At 40.6% G+C, this 17,101-nt stretch overlaps 1 protein-coding gene across 3 annotated transcripts in view; it reads left to right on the top strand.

Annotated features, from left to right (window-relative positions):
• Positions 1-9,019: 9,019 nt before the first annotated feature.
• Positions 9,020-17,101, top strand: part of Znf280c (zinc finger protein 280C) — a 64,730-nt gene continuing 56,648 nt past the window's right edge. The window contains exon 1 of one of the 3 annotated variants that reach the window (XM_052739103.1): positions 9,020-9,152. The gene's annotated coding sequence lies outside the window, so the exon portion shown is untranslated. Of the gene's footprint in view, positions 9,153-10,406; positions 10,429-16,738; positions 16,909-17,101 lie in introns of those variants that run through there. The other 2 variants (XM_052739075.1, XM_052739082.1) reach the window with 2 other exon arrangements.

Raw genomic sequence — 17,101 nt, 5'->3', positions numbered from 1 at the left:
TCTGGAATAGCAAATTGCAAGGAAAAAAGCAAAGATTGAGGACAATGGCGGGCATGGCGCAAAGGAGCCACTTGAACTCTGGGTTGGAATATAATGGAAATAATTTATTTTTCATTTTTTTTCTTTTGGTTTTTTGAGACATGGTTTCTCTGTGTTGCCCTGGAACTTGTTCTGTAGACCAGCAGGCTGGCCTCGAACTCACAGAGATGCACCTGCCTCTGCCTTCAGGCTCAAAATGATTTCTTACAACCCAGAGGTATTCAGCATGTGTGTGTGTGTGTGTGTGTGTGTGTGTGTGTGTGTGTGTGTGTGTATGTGTGTGTGTGTGTGTGTGTGTGTGTAAGAGGCAATTGTAGTTAGGGATTTCTGTGATGATGTCAATGGTTAAACCATGACCCAGTGTCAGACCCTGTTGTAGTCACCCCCAGTTCATTAGTGTCACATACTTGCCTGAGTATGTAGGTTTCCATTATAAATGAATTAGTATAATCCCAGCTTCATTCTAGGCTATTGTTTAGCTATGATGCAATTGAAGACAATGAGAGTTGGTTTTAGGAAAGTGTTTTTATCTTCTTCTGGGGGAATGTGCTGGCTATTTTTATGTCAGCGGACACAGAGTAGATAGTTATTGGAGAGGAGGGTGCATCAACTGAGAAAAATGCCTCTATAAAAACCAGACTGTACACAAACCTGTAGGGCATTTTCTTAATTAGTGATCGATGGAGAAGACCCATCCCATTGGGGGTGGTGCTGCTGGTCCTGGGTGCTATAAGAAAGCTGGCTGAGCAGGCCAGGTGGAGCAAGCCAGCAAGCAGCAGCACCCCGCAATGGCCTCTGCATCAGCTTCTACCTCCAGGTTCCTGCCCTGCTTGACTTTCTATCCTGACTTCCTTCAAAGATGAACAGTGATGATGAGAAGTCAAACAAACCCTTTCCTCCCCAGGTTGCTTTGGTCATGGTATTTCATCACAGCAACAGAAACCCTAACTTGCACAAGGAGTTTTAGAAGCAACTAACTCTTCTACATGGATTCAGAGAAACAAGGGACCCTAGGGCTGTGGGCAGCCATCTTCCAGCCACAAGAAAAGGCAAGGTAAAATTAACCAGACTTTTTAAAAAGGATAGGCAGAAAGCAAATCTCATTTGATTCCCCCATTGAGCCCCCAAATAAAAAACTTTCTGAATACAGTTCTACATTTACTGATTAGGGCATTAGAATTTGAGGTTTCTGTTACTTATAATAGAGTTGTTTCTAACTAGTATGGGTCCAATGGCCATTTTCTTTTTTGTAACAAAGACCCAAACATGAAATGAGTACATGGATTGGGTAAGTTTTGAGATTCCACAATCAATGGTATAATTCCACAGCTCAGTGGTGAGGCTACAGACCCCAGGGAGGAAGAGGCATATGATCATATCTGATAGATTAGCATTTCTTTTCCAGAGGAATGAGTACCAGTTTGTCACCTCTGCCAGACAACTAGTTCAGAAGAAGAAACAGCCATTTGCTCAACTCCTCAGCCGTGTCAGCTCCTGTGGGGGACTAGCTGGTGAAATGTTCTCATATTTATTATGACCCATAGTTTGCTTTATACTTCTTTCTCCTTGTTCTATGATGGATTTCTTGAAGGTTAGGGCTGTCAGGCATCATTTCTGCACCATTCAGTGGATGAATAGGACACTCGAAAAGTGAGGGCTGGCAGGAAAGCTATCTGTCTTCTGACGCACACCATTTTTGGATTTGTTTGTTTGTTTGTTTCGAGCTCTAATGCAGCCTGTCATTTTGCATATGTCATTTTGATGGGAGGATATGCTATTATTCCCACCAATGTAATTCCTATAATAACCACCTACTTAGTGTTAGAAGAAACAATATGATGTTTTTAAAAATGGTTTAATAACAATCAGATTCGTCAGTTCATGGCATACCAATCACAGCTGAATTCTCACTATTTTCCTCTACTGGGCAGCAAAAATGTACCACTTACATGGTTTCTTGATAGAATTATTTGCATTTATAATTATTCACATTGTCAGATACAAGAAATTCTCTAAGCTCTGTTAGTGTTCATATTTATTTTTAAGATGAAATTCAACTAACATACAAAGAACTGTTTTACAGTGTTCAATTCAGTGGCAAGCAATATTTTCATCCATCACTTCTCTAGAGTTTTAAATCCTTTTATTATCATAGGAACAATTCCTGCTCACTAAGTAATCACTTCTCATTCACCCTCCACCCACACCCTGGCAACCGCTAATCTGCTTGTCTCTATGGATACAACTATTCTGAATATGTGATATTTTTAAACATCGGATAGCATATGACTTTTGTATCTGGCTTCTTCATTTTAGTACTATGATTTCAAAGCTTACCTGTGTCGTACCATTTACTGGAACTTCATTCCATTCTCAGGTTAAATAATATCCCATTTATGAATGCATCACATGCCCCATGGGATGCCATGAGGAAAAAAAAATAGTATTTCCACATAACAAAGAAGGATTTTGTAACACACCCCTTAATACAAACATAAATCAATACAAAATAGACCAAAGACTTAAATATAAGAATTAAATATCTCAAAAGGAAATATAGATATGTTACTTGGACCTGGTATAAGGTCATAGCTCTTTAAACTTGATATCAGAGGCAAAAAAGAAAAAGGAGATAAATTGAGCTTCATCAAAATAAAAAAGAAATGTTTGTGCCTCAAAGGATACCCGCAAACAAGTAAAAATAAGGCCACACAATGAGAGAAAATGTTTGACAATTATTATTATGAAATTATGATTAAGGCTATTAAAAGAACTCCTACAAGTCAAAAATATAGGCAATTTAGTTTTAAAAATGGGGGGTGGGGGCAGCAAGGTGGATCAGCAGGTAAAGGTGCTGGCTGCCAAGACTGACAACCTGAATTCAATCCCTAAGACCCATGACATAGAAGGAGAAAACCAAAGTTATCCCCTGACTTCTCCATACAAGGGTTTTACACACACACACACACACACACACACACACACACACACACACACACACACACACGCACAGAGATTAATTAATTAATTAATTAACAAATAAACAAATAAATAAATAAAATGTAATAAAAATTTTTAATGGAAAAAGGACTTCAATACTTCAATATTCCTCCAAGGAAGATAAAATAATAGCCAGTAAATACATGAAGTTTTGCCCATCAATATTAATCCTGTGGTTTAGATTTGGTTGTTACCCAAGGACTCAAGCGGTTGAAATTTAGCCCTTACCATAACAAGGCTAAGCAGTAAGGGGAACTGAAGAGGTGGAGCCTAATAGGAAGTCTTTGTATCATTGAGGTTCTGGCCTCAGAAGAAAGTGACATCGATCACATTTACTTTGGTTAGTTCCCACAAGAGAAGTTTGTAAAAGGAAAAGCTGGACTATACCACATATGCTCTAGCTTCCTGTCTTGTCCTGTGATTCCTCTTGCTAATGCTTCCTCCATTTTCCTATCCACCAAAAGGGACTGACTTTTCTGAAGCTTTTATTCCAAGATAGCTCAGGGTTCAAAGCAGGGACAGAGAATGAATGATAAGCAGAGTAATTCCTATCATTTTCACCAGTTGTGCTCAGGGGGTAGAAAGTCTCACCCCTGGCTGCATGGGAACCATTTGCATAATGTTCTTGAATACTCTTAAGTCAGGGAAAGGAAACCTCCAACAGGAGGCATTCCTTGACAGGAAGAGGCAATCCTCCCAGGGCAGTAAACAAAGGTCTAAGGGAGCAAAGTTCATATGGCAGGCTACACACACACACACCACCACCACCACCACCACCACCAACAACAACAACAACAACAACAGCAACAACATTTTTTTTTTTTTTTGGTTTTTCGAGACAGGGTTTCTTTGTAGCTTTGGAGCCTGTCCTGGAACTCACTCTGTAGCCCAGGCTGGCCTCGAATTCACAGAGAACCGCCTGGCTCTGCCTCCCGAGTGCTGGGATTAAATGCTTGTGCCACCACTGCCCGGCTCAACAACAACATTTTAAAAAGAGAGACTGTGAGTTTGAGAGAGAGCAAGTACATGAGAGGGGCTGGAGGGAGGAAAGGGGAGGAGAGAGAAATGATGTAGTAATTGTATTATAGTATCAAAAAATATTTAAATTCAAACAAAACACTACTGCTTCAGGGATAGAGAGGCGGCTCAGTGCTTTAGAGCACTTGTTGCTCATATGAGGGAATAAAAAGAGCGAGAAACAAAATGACTGATGCTGATAACTCTAGTTTGACTGAGGCCCAGAGATGTGGTGGTTATTCAGAGATCAAACAGGAGACCCCGAAGAAGAGACTCTGGAAATAAAGTTGTAGGAAAGCCTTTAGTAATAAAAGAACATTAATAGCAGATACATATACTGGATAAGTTATCTGATGTCTTAGTTACTTCTCAGTTACTACGACAAAACACCATGGCCAAGATAACTTCTAAAAGAAAGTGTTTGAGTTGGTGCTCACAGTTCCAGAGGATCACAGTCAATGACCATCACAGCAGGTACCATGGCCTCAAGCCAGCAGGAGTAATGCTGGAGTAGTAAGTAGGAAGACCTCCTATCTCCATCCACAAGCCTGAGATGCAGAGAGCTAACTGGGAATTCCTTGAACTGTTTGACTCCTCAAAGCCCATACCCACTGACATACCTCCTAATGAGTCCCAAACAGTTCCACCAACTGGTGGCCAAGCATTTAAATATATGAGCTTATGGGGATCATTCTCATTCAAACTACCACATCTGGTCAGTCTTTGTCATCCAACCAAAGTATACTAAGGAAGAGAAAGGTAACATGAATGAGAAAGTTCTTCACTGACTAATCAGTTAATGTTCAGCACCATAAAGTTCATATCAGACAGAAAAATTGGGAATGTAACCATTAGGACAATGCCTTTGTAATCATAGTGTCCTCTGCACTGAAAATCAATGAGCTAACCAGAATTAGACAGAAGTCATGAAGGTAGGAAAGTGTATAGTTGGAACTCATACTGTGGTGGTTTAAATAGGAATGAGCCCCATAAACTCATGTGTTTGAATGCTTGGCCCATAGAGAGTGGCACTATTAGGAGGTGTGGCCTTGTTAGAGTAGGTGTGGCTTTGTTGGAGGAAGTGTGTCACTGTGGGGGCCAGCTTTGAAGTCTCAAATGCTCAAGCTAGGCCTAGTGTGGCATTCACTTCTGCTGCCTGTGAATCAAGATGTAGAACTCTCAGCTCCTTTTCCAGCACCATGTCTGCCTACATGCTGCCATGCTTCCTGCCATGACAATAATGGACTAAACCTCTGAAACTGTAAGCCAGCCACAATTAAATGTTTTCCTTTTTCAGAGTTGCTATAGTCATGGTATCTCTTCACAGAAATAAAAACCCCAGTTAAGACACATACTTTGCCAAATATCACTGTGAGAAGTGTAATGTACATGAAAGAGCCTTAATTCAGAACACATTTTTCATTCAACATCAGAGAATACAAAATGGAGAGAAATCTTATAAATGTAATGAATGAAGAAAAACTTTCAATGATGACTTAGTCTTTACTAAGTGTTGTGAGATATTTGTACACTGCATTACATGAAGGTGTATTGCTGTGGTTAGTGTAATAAAAAGCTGAATGGCCAATAGCTAAGCAAGAGGTATAGGTGGAACTTCCGGGAAGAGAGAGGAAGAGGAAGAAGAATGGAGGCTTGCCAGAGACACCAGGAGACAGGGAAGAAGTAGCTTGGGCAGTTCGGAGAGATGAGATAACGAGCCATGCTGCAAAATGTAGATTAAAACAAATGGGTGCTGAGATCAAAGGTGTGCGCCACCACTGCCTAGCTCAGGCTTTCATTTTTTAAGTTATTTAGACTGTTACAACTATCATACTTTTTAATTTGGAAGGATGGCATCCCCCACATAATTTCTCCTGCAAGGTTCTGTCTGCTAGAATATCACACATCCAAGGGAAAACCGATGATCCAAAAATCTAGAATAAACTAATCAAATCTCAACATAAAAGATGGTAGTGCTTTCTTTTTTAGACTGTTATTGTTGTTGACAATGTGCATTTATCCTTCTGAGAAATAGTGGTGACTAAGGCCTGAAGAGAACACTGATCACTTGGAGGATCTCCATACAATACCAGAGAAAAACTCAGCCTAATAGATGCAAAAATCATAACATAAAAAATATAAGAAATATGAAAACCAAGATAATGTTAATATTATAATATTACAAAGCTTAAACATTTCAGTTCAAATATATCAAAATGATTGAAATGCCAACTAATAAGTTCAAAAGCCTAGAATTAAAAGTTATTAGCTATCATAGTATCAAAGAAGACACAAATGAGCAGGTAGATGCAGGAAACAATTCAATTCAAGACCCGAACAAGAAATTTGACAAGTTGGATGAGAAATTCAATAAAGAGAAGAGATTCTGAAAAATGAAATCCAAACAAAAATCTCAGAGATGAAAAGCTCAATAAAAAACTCAATGAACACCAGGCAGCGGTGGCATGTTTCATCAAAATTAAAGATGATGGTACTACAAAAGGTACTTTCTAGGAAGCAATAAAAGAAACTACAGAACTGGGGCTGGAGAGATGGCTCAGAGGTTAAGAGCACTAGCTGCTCTTCCAGAGGACTTGAGTTCAAGTCCTAGCAACCACATGGTGGCTCACAACCATCTATAATGAGATCTGATGCCCTCTTCTGGCCTGCAGGGATACATACAGGCAGAACACTGTATACATAATAAATAAATTAATTTTAAAAAAGAAACTACATGGGCTGGAGAGATGGCTCAGAGGTTAAGAGCACTGACTACTCTTCCAGAGGTCCTGAGTTCAATTCCCAGCAACCACAAGGTGGCTCACAACCATCTATAATGAGATCTGATGCCCTCTTCTGGTGTGTAGAGATACATACAAACAGAACACTGTATACATAATAAATAAATAAATCTTAAAAAAAAAGAAACTTCAGAACAGAAGAAAATATTTACAAATCATTTTGGTTCAGATATGAAAGGTTCTCAAAGACCTCTAAACAGAATGATAACACTATTATACTAATATTTTTGTAATTATAGTAGCATGAATAACCAATAGTCAGATACTCTTCCAACTGTACTGAATATATTTTTCTTATGGTTTGTTTGATCAAACTGAGACTCAGGTATGTTCCACTAGCATACAGAAATACATACTGGGTTTCCTCTGTAGAATGACTCCAGCAGTTGAATGATGGACCCTAGTTTATTTTACAAGCCAAGTCTCTAGGGGCTTTGCAAATACTGAATTAAAAGTGGCAGCAGATATGAATAAAGTCTGAGGGAAGGAAATTATTTACAAGTAGCTCCTGGTACTCATTACTCCCTTAAGATAGTCTTGTAACATAATTCCTCTGAGGGTTCCTGGACCTTTCATTGTTAGTCAAGAGATAAACCTTGGTGAAAATGACAACTGAAAGATTATGTTGCTTGCTAAGCTTCATTGGAAATAGCTTGCTGCATGCTCATCCACATAAGTAGTTTTTAATCTAAAAACTATGCTGTTGCCACTAAAAATTATAGATAGAAAGTCATTCTCTTCAGACCACATAGAATTTGCTATTTGGTTACTTGGCAATGTTTATTGGCTAAAATGTAAGGATAAATTAAGCCATCCTACCTACACACAAATGGAGTTGGGTATGTATTTTATAGCACTAAATTTTTTTCTTTAAAATTTTTTGACATTGTGCTTCTGATTGACATATCATACAAACTGCCTCTTTCTAAACTAAATGTTTGAGACCTTTTTTTTGAGGTTTTTAGAGACAAGCAATAGTCTTTGTTTAAAAAAAAAAGTAAATGTTTTACAGAGGGAACTCAGTCTGTAGTGCACGTTCGTGTGCATGTGTGTGTTTCGTGTTCCTGCTACGGGTTGCATGTGGAGATCAGAGGACAACTTGAGTAACTCTGTTCTCTCCTTGTACCCTATGGGTCCCAGGGATGGCCCTTACCTACTGAGCCATTTCTCAGGACCGAAATTCTTATTTAACTTGCTGGAGGTACCAAGAGCAGAATCATTTGGGTTGCAGATTTTACCTTTTTTAATTTTTTCTGCCCACATCAAAACAGAAGCTAAGAATGATAGGAAATACTGTTTAAAATTTAAAAGACAAGGTTTAGAAAATGATCACTTAAGTGGTATTTTGGCAAGTGTTTTTCTTGTATATTTTTAAAAAGCCGGGCGTAGTGGTACATGCTTTTTAATCTCAGCACTCAGAGGCAGAGGCAGGTGGATCTCTGAATTCGAGGCCAGCCTGGTCTACAAAGCGAGTTCCAGGGCAGCCAAACAGCATGGCTACACAAAGAAACCCCGACGGAAACAAAACAGAAATTAAAAGGAACTTTATATAACTATAGGACTCTACACGACAAGAGTGACAAAGGAAAACAAAATTGTGTTTAAAACAAATGTGGTGGATGCCTTCAGTCAATGACTTAAATAAATCAACTTAATTTCTGTTTTCTGTTAAAACCTGAAAGACACAAACGTGGTAGATGCCATCAGTCAATGACTTAAGTCGATTTAATGTTTCTTTTCTGTTAAAACGTAGAAAGTGTATCAAGTCCAGTATCTTTATTCACAGGGAGATCTCAGAATTTCTATTTGCGTGTGTTCAGATACAGTATGCAGCCCAAATTAGGGGCTCAGTGTTCCCGCCGCTCCCTTCGGTTTTCCCAAGGCGGGTACCCCTGTCTAGCGCCAGAGCCTTCGAGGCTGCTTGTAGCGAGGCACATGTTAGCACCCACCATTGTCAAAAACGTGCCCGGATGTACACGTTAGGCGTCGCGATCTACCCATCAGGCAGTGCGCATTGTTATATTCTGGGTTTACTCAGAGTAGCTCCTGTGGCACTGGAAGCCGTGGGGGCTGTGGCCGCCGCCATCTGAGTGGCAGTTACCCGGTGTTTCCGCGCTCCTCCCTTTCCGCTCTTCCTCCGCCTCGGCCGCCTCCCCTCCTCTTATCCCCTCTCCCCCCCACCCCCGCTCCTCCCCTCCTCTTCCTCCTCCTTCTGCTCCTCCTCCTCCTTCTTTTCCTCCGCCTGCTCCCACTCCTCCTCCTTCTCTGAGCTCCCGACGTCCTGCAGCGTTGTGGGTAAGCCTCTCCGCACCTCCCCGCCTCTGAAGCCAGGGCAGCGGCCGTGGCACGCTGCTGGGGTTTCCATGGCCCTGGAGATTGGGGACCCGGCGGCACGATGGCCCGTGGCCTACCATCTTGTTTCGGCCCCGGGGAGGGGAGGGTTTTGGGAAAGGTCGGGGCAACACGGAGCTGGGGCTGGTCGCGGTGCCCGCCAGCGGCCACCTCCAAGGCCCGAAATGTGCGTGCGCCCCTCGCGGGCCGGGCCGCATGGGCCGAGGTCTACCATGGCCCGGGAGGCTGGGTGGCCTCCGTACCTTTCTGGCTCTGCTTTCTTGAGATCCCCCTCAGTCTGCTTTTTTTGTACATTGGATATATCTTTTGTACATTGGATAGCGACGAGATCCTCCCATCCGCTGGTCTCTGCAGCCCTGGGAAAAGCTGGTGGGCCAATCTGAACTTTCCAGCCTCAGGCTCCTGAAGCCCTTGGTTCTACCCAACCCCTTTCCCAGGACCCTCAGTAGTTTTTCTGTGCTGGTACCCTTATTCTTCCCAAAGGGGCTGCCCTCCTCTGTCACAGAAATCTTGCTCTATGTAGTTATTGTCTAGACTCTAGAGGATAAAAGCCCTGAGGGGACAGATGTGGGCTTAGATGCACGATTTTCCATCAGTGAGCAGTGCAGGGTTTTATTAGCGATGGGGCAAGCATCTCATCGGAGGAGAAAAACCTGCTGCAGACATGGGAGTCCCTCTCAATGCACCTCAAGTTTGAATTCTTTTCAGGAAGAAGTCTCAGTGTCAAGGGAACCAGTTTCTTCCAAGTGTGGGAGATTATCCAAAGATCTCTCTTTGTTTGGAAGATTTGCTAATTTTTCTTTTAAATCTATGAGCTTGAAATGTTGGTTTTGTTGGTTGGATTTTGGAATTTTGGGGGTTGGATTTGTTGGTTTTGTTTTGGGGGTTGGGTTATGAGTTTTAGTGTCTCTAAAACTGTATTTGATACCTAAAAACAGTTTTAAACTACAAAAATCTCCTAGGTATTTGTGAGGTGTCTTGCTTTGAGAATTACAGTATAAATTTAAGCCATCTTATGTAAAAAAAAAAAAAATACCGAATCTATGAAGGCGCTAGTTTGCTTATAAAATTCAGTTAGATCTGCGTGATTTGCTTTAATATTTGTGCAAGTGCGATTATCATAGCATTTGAATGTCTTATTGATGTTGCTCTTTTACAGGGCTATGAAGTATTAAAGACCTGTTTTACAGGTGAAGAAATAGCCTCAAGCAGTTATGTGGTCCGTAAATAGAACCAGTTGTGGTGTTTTTTCTTTTAAATTACATTTATTTATATTCTTTCTTTTTTGGTGTGTGTGTGTGTGTGTGTGTGTGTGTGTGTGTGTGTGTGTGTGTGTGTGTAGGTGTGCGCACACCACAGTTTGGAGGCCAACTTGGTGGTACTAAGTTCTCTCCCACTGTGTAGGTCCCGAGGGTGGATCGCTGATAATCAGTTTTTGCCTGCAAGCCCCCTTACCTGCAGAGCCCATCTCATTGACCTCCCTCGCGGTTTTTGGTTTTTTTTTTTTTGTTCGTTTGTTTGTTTTTGTTATTTGATAGGGTTCCATGTAGCACAGGCTGAACTTGATATGTAACTAAGGCTATCCAGAACTCTTGATCCTGTTGGCTCAGCCTCCCTAAAACAGTGATCACAAGTAAGAGCCCTCAGGCCTGTCCCCTTAGAAGCAGTTCTTGAACCAGTGCCTTCTGACTTTCACCTAAGGTTCAACTCATTAAATAATACCTCACTTTTTATTTATGGGCATCTCAAAGTGCTAGAGAAAGATAAGCAAGAGAGTCACCTAGAAGTTTTAAAGTATTGTTCAATTTCCCCTCTCTACATTTTTTTTTTTTGGTTTTTGTTTGTTTTTTGTTGTTTCAAGACAGGGTTTTAGCCGGGCGGTGGTGGCGCACGCCTTTAATCCCAGCACTCGGGAGGCAGAGCCAGGCGGATCTCTGTGAGTTCGAGGCCAGCCTGGTCTCCAAAGCGAGTTCCAGGAAAGGCGCAAAGCTACACAGAGAAACCCTGTCTCGAAAAACCAAAAAAAAAAAAAAAAAAAAAAAGACAGGGTTTCTTTGTGTAACAGCCCTGGCTGTCCTGGAACTCACTCTGTAGACCAGGCTGGTACTCACAGAGATCCACCTACCTCTCTGCCTCCTATGTCCTGGGATTAAAGGCATGAACAACCACGCCTAGCTCCTGTCTACATTTTTTTTTTTTTGAGACAGGGTTTCTCTGTGTAGTTTTGGTTACTGTTCTGGATCCCACTCTGTAGACCAGGCTAGCCTCGAACTCACAGAGATCCTCCTGGCTCTGCCTCCCGGGAGTGCTGGGATTAAAGGCATGCACCACCGCCCGGCCCCTACATTTTGTCTACATTTTGTAGACTTTATATTTTTGTACATTTTAGCATTTGAATAATAACTGCATCCAAGTATGTTGAAAATTGAAGACTAGTATTGAAAAAGTCCTGTTGATGAAGAGTTCCAAACCTCACCTTTTCCTGTTCAACTTCTTTCCTCCAGTTGTTACATTTTTCAATATAGACTGGCCTTTTCAGCCAAGTATTTTACCATTTAGCATTGCCTTTTTATTAAGGAAAGGGAAAGAGGTATAGAATTCTATGCCTTCCTTTTCTTCTTATTTTTCTAGGAGAACATTTAGAACCACACAGAATTTTGGGGGAGTTCTAGAGATCACTTTGTATGTACTAATTCTTTCCTGTTTCTTCATGCTTTAGAGAGGACTTTAAATTAATTGTTTTTCTGGAGCCAGCAAGATGGTTTACCAGCTACCACTAATCCTGACAATTTGACTTCAATCCCAGGGACCCACATGGTAGAAGGAGAGAACCAACTTCTTCAGGTTGTCTTCTGACTTGCACACGTGCTACGGCATATGCAAACACACACACACACACACACACACACACACACAATTTGAAAAATAATTGGTTTTTAGTTAGATTGTTGTAAGTAACAGTTTAGGAAGACTTGATTTACTCAGTGACTTGAATAAAAATGTACATCTAGACTTTTAAAATTCATTCTCTACAAATCAGTTTTATATTAAAGGGTATTTCTATTATTTTTATTGGGAAAAATTGTCATCACTATCTACCATCTGGGTTCAATGGGCCACTTTAATTTTTTTATATATTTTAAGTTAATTCACAAATAATTTACATAAAGGTAAAAGAGTTGCAGAAACAGCTATTTGATTTAAAAAAATTAGACATGGTATTCTTTTTTGTACTTATAAAAATGAAACACATCCAGGCATGGTGTTGCACACCTGTGATCCTGGCAATTGGGAGGCAAAAGCAGGAAAATCACTGCGAGTTAAAGGCTGGCCTGGTGTACATTACAAGTTCAAGCCAACCAGGGTTACATAACAAGACCCTGTCTCAGCGGGAGTAAGAGAGACAGTATGAAAGGGAAGGAGAGGGGAAGAGAAGAGGAGAGAAAGGAATGGAACTATAAACAAAGGCGAGTATGCATGTGGAAGTCAAAGGAGAGCTTGTATAGTTGGTTTTCTCCTTCCATTGTATGGGGCTCCAGGGATTGAACTTAGGTAACCAGGCTCAATGGCAAGTGTCTTTGCTCACTGAGCCATCTGGCTAACACAGCTAATGCATTTTAGGAGCTGAAACAATCTGTTTTCCTCTCTCAATCCAAAGAATCAAACCCAGACCCTAGTGCATGCTAAGCAAATGCCCTGTCACTGAGCTACATATCTAGCTCTTGATTTTTCAAGCCAGAGTTTCACTATGTAGCTCAGAATAGCATTCTCGAACTCATGATTTTTACCTTCTCAAATTCTGGGATTACAGTTGAAATGCCACCACATCTAGCTATAACCAAGATTTTTTTTTTAATTTTTAGAGAAAATTTGTAGAGTATATGGTATGAAAATTCAGGATATGACTTAAACTGAAATTCTTTTTTAATGAAGCTATTCAAAGTTTTGATCATTTTAATGTAACATTTGTTTGAAAAGGTGCAGAAAGGGCTGCAGGATGTTGCTTATGGAAAAGCACTAACTTATCACTTGTAAAGCTTTAAATTTGACCACCAACACCATAAAAATCGAAGCCCAAATACTTAGATTGTAAATTTCTGAAGAATAGGACCATGTTTTATTCTGTATTTTCCCCTAGAGTATAGAAGGTAATGGGGATTTGGTAGTAAATTAATCTATGAAGAACTAATTTTCTGTTACTTTTCAGCTAAAAAATGATGAAAATATATATGAGCAAAACATTTATATGTGTTTTCTTATAGTAATAATAACATTTATTTTTAAATTGTGAAAAATAAGTCATAGTTAAAGATGTCACTTATATTGAAATTCAGATTTACTAAAACATGGCTGGATAATTACCCGTTTTTATGTAGCCTTTTAATTTTTATTTCTAATTCTATAATTCATCCTATTTCTTCAAGTAGTAATTGCTTAAAATATTTATCAGTTTATTTGCTAAATTTACATTCACTCAGGAGTAAACCAATTTTGGAAAGTGAGATAACTATATATTACTATAGATTAGATGATGTGTACATTTAATTTAGTAGTCCCTATTTGGGGTGGGGTTACAGCTGTGAGCAGCCATGACTAGTTTTTTATATGGTACTAAGGCTTCAGAGTTAGGTCTTTATGTTTGCATAGAAAGTACTCGTACCCACTGAGCCATCTCCCCAGCCCCTAGTACTATGTATTTTTATTTTAATTTTTTATTATGCATTGTGTATTTGTGTGTGCAGGTGTGAGTGTGAGTGTGTGTGTGTGTGTGTGTGTGTGTGTGTGTGTGTGTGTGTGCATGGATGTATGCATGGCACATCATGCATGCAGTGATCAGAGGACAACTTGCAGAGAAGTTGGTCCTTTCTCAAACTAAGGTTTTCAGACAGCAGCACTTACCTTTATCGTGAGCAGTCTCAGCAGCTGATTTTCTAAGCACCTTTATTTTCTAAGTCCTAACTTGCTACCTTGTCAGGAGTTATATGATAAGTTTGCTCAAGATTGAAATTAGACCAAAGATTTCAGAGTCAAGTGTCATGGTTTTAGTATTTAGTATTATTTTGAACTAAAAAAAATTGATTGGCATCATGTGCTTTTTTTTTGTTTTCTTTCTTTTTTTTTTTTTTAGGATTTTTAAATTTTTTACGTACATTGGGGTTTTGCCCACACAAGGATGCCAGATCCCCTGGAACTGGAGTTACAGACAGTTGTGAATTGCCATGTGCGTGGTGGGAATTGAATCCGGGTCCTCTGGAAGAGTGGCCAGTGCTCTTAACCACCTTCAGCCTCCCATGTGCTTGTTTTTAGTTGGTTCTTCAGTTGGATAAAGACAACTGTTTTCACCACCACCAACAACAAAAAAATAGTTTCTGCAATTGATACTAGTATATATGGCTTCTTAAACTTACATTTATTTATTTTTTTTTTTTTTTTTTTTGGTTTTTCGAGACAGGGTTTCTCTGTGTAGCTTTGCGCCTTTCCTGGGACTCACTTGGTAGCCCAGGCTGGCCTCGAACTCACAGAGATCCGCCTGGCTCTGCCTCCCGAGTGCTGGGATTAAAGGCGTGCGCCACCACTGCCCGGCCTACATTTATTTTTTGTATGTGCCTGCAAACATGGCAGTCAGAGCACAGCTTGGGGACGGTCTTTCCTTCCACAACATGGGTCTTGGGAATCAAACATGTCATCAGGCTTGATAGCAAATGCCTTTTGCTGCCTGAGCCTTCTCGACAGACCACGAATGGTGTTTATATTGATAATCTTTCTTTAATAGGACTGCTGAGAGACATTTCGTGTTTACTTAGATTTACTTAGATTGATTAAAGTAACCCATATAGTAAAAAGTGAGTGATCTACAATAACAGTGTAAATAAATGGGCTAAGGTGATGGCTCCTTGGGTAAGAGTGCTGTTGTACTACCATGAGAATCTTGGTTCAAATCCTCAGAAACCAGGTGAAAAATCTAGGTGTGGCTGGGTTGGCATCTGCAATCCTAGCACTGGGTATAGGGGGCCAGGGAGATGTGGATTATTGGAGCTAAGTGGCAGCCAGCCTAGCTCCACATTCAGGGAGAAATCCTGTCTCAAGGAAATAAGATGGAGAGTGACAGAGTGAGCATGAGACTCTTAATCTCAGGGTCGTGGGTTCGAGCCCCACGTTGGGCGCCAGTTGCCCCGGCCAGCAGGGTGTCAACGGGGGCGACCCACCTGTGGGAGAGAATGAGAGGGATGGGGGAGACATGAGAGAAGACAGCAAGACAGTTTGTTCTGATCAAGCTGCAAATTTTATTCTCCTCAGCAAGGCTTATATAGCATGAGAGGGGGCAGGAAGGACCGAAGGAGTGCAGTACGTGCAGGTGAAGGGGGATGTGCAGGTGAAGGACTACGTGCAAGTCGTGAGGCTGCTAGGTGGTAAGGTCACTGGTCAGGGCCCATTGTTCTGTTGCTATGCTACCTGACCTGCCTGACCTGTTCTTTATCTTTGGGGGCATCTGGTTTAGGGTAGGGGCTTGTTCTCTGGCTTAGCTAGTACTTTTCCATGGTCCATGTTTGGTCTCTGACAACAGAGCAAGACACCTGAGATCTTCCTCTGGTTCTCATGGACACACACAGGTGCACATACATCACACACATACACACACAAATGTAAGGTAGGAATGAAATGTTAACTACTCATCCCCAAAGATAACTTTTATTTTTTAGGTTTGGTGTACATCATCACAATTTTCAAAATGATTCCTAAATAAGATACAGCTATGTTATTACATATTTTTCCAATTATAATATGTGAAATAGTATATTCAAGGATATATCTTTACATTATTGATAGAAAAAATATTCAATTAAATAGAGTTGGGGGCAAGTCCTGTGGGCATATGCCAAGTAGTGGGAGAGCTTGATCATATGATAGATGCCTTGATTCTTCAGTAGCAAATAATCACTCCTGAAAACATACGTATAAGTAACATTATAAAGGCTAAGCAGGTATTTAGAAATACATATGTGTGTGTGTGTGTGTGTGTATACATATCTATATATAAAACAAAAAATAACGAAAAAGAGGCCATGAATTTGAAAGAGCAAGGAAGGATATATAGGAGGGTTTGGAGGGAGAATAAGGAAGAGAAAAATTATGTAATTATAATAAAAATAAATAAATAGTTTAGCCAGGCGGTGGTGATGCATGCTTTTAATCTCAGCACTTTGAAGGCAGAGGCAGGCAGATTTCTGAATTTGAGGCCAGCCTGCTCTGTAGTGTGCCAGGAAAGCCAGAGCTGCTACACAGAGAAACCCTATCCCAGAATAAATGAATGAATGAATGAATAAATACGCGGATAAATAAATAAATTTAGGAGGCAGAGTTTCTCTATATAGTCCTGGCTGTCCTTAAACTCACTATGTAGCTGTCTGCTTCTGCCTCAGGAGTGCTGGGATTAAAGGCATGTGCCAGCTGAAAAAAATTCAAAAAAATTTTTTTTTAATTTTTCTTTTTTATTTTTTTTAAAATTTCATTTTACATACCAACCACAGTTCCCCCTCATCCCTTCTCCTGTTACCCCCTCCACCTCCCCCACTAGTCACTCCTCCAAAAGGGTAAGGTCTCCCATGGGGAGTCAACAACTGACAACCATCTGTCCAGGTCATCTGCCCAGCTTTTTCGTGGGCTCTGGGATCTGAACTTTGATCCATATGCTTATACAGTAAGTACTGTATCCGCTGAGCACTTTCCTTTGATTACCCTCCATTTCCTCTCAGTGTGTGTGTGTGTGTGTGTGTGTGTGTGTGTGTGTGTGTGTGTGTGTGCAGGCCTGTAGCATTTAAGGAGGTGAGAGGACAATTTGTCAGAGTCATTTCTCTCCTACTATGTGGGGTACTGGTACTCAAATTCAGGTG

The sequence above is a fragment of the Peromyscus californicus genome, unplaced genomic scaffold (assembly GCF_007827085.1).
Source record: "Peromyscus californicus insignis strain IS unplaced genomic scaffold, ASM782708v3 Scaffold_10__1_contigs__length_136768540, whole genome shotgun sequence".
NCBI classification, from domain to species: domain Eukaryota; kingdom Metazoa; phylum Chordata; class Mammalia; order Rodentia; family Cricetidae; genus Peromyscus; species Peromyscus californicus.
The sequence above is the reverse complement of the archived record's forward strand: the minus strand, read 5'-3'. Positions and strand labels throughout refer to the sequence as shown.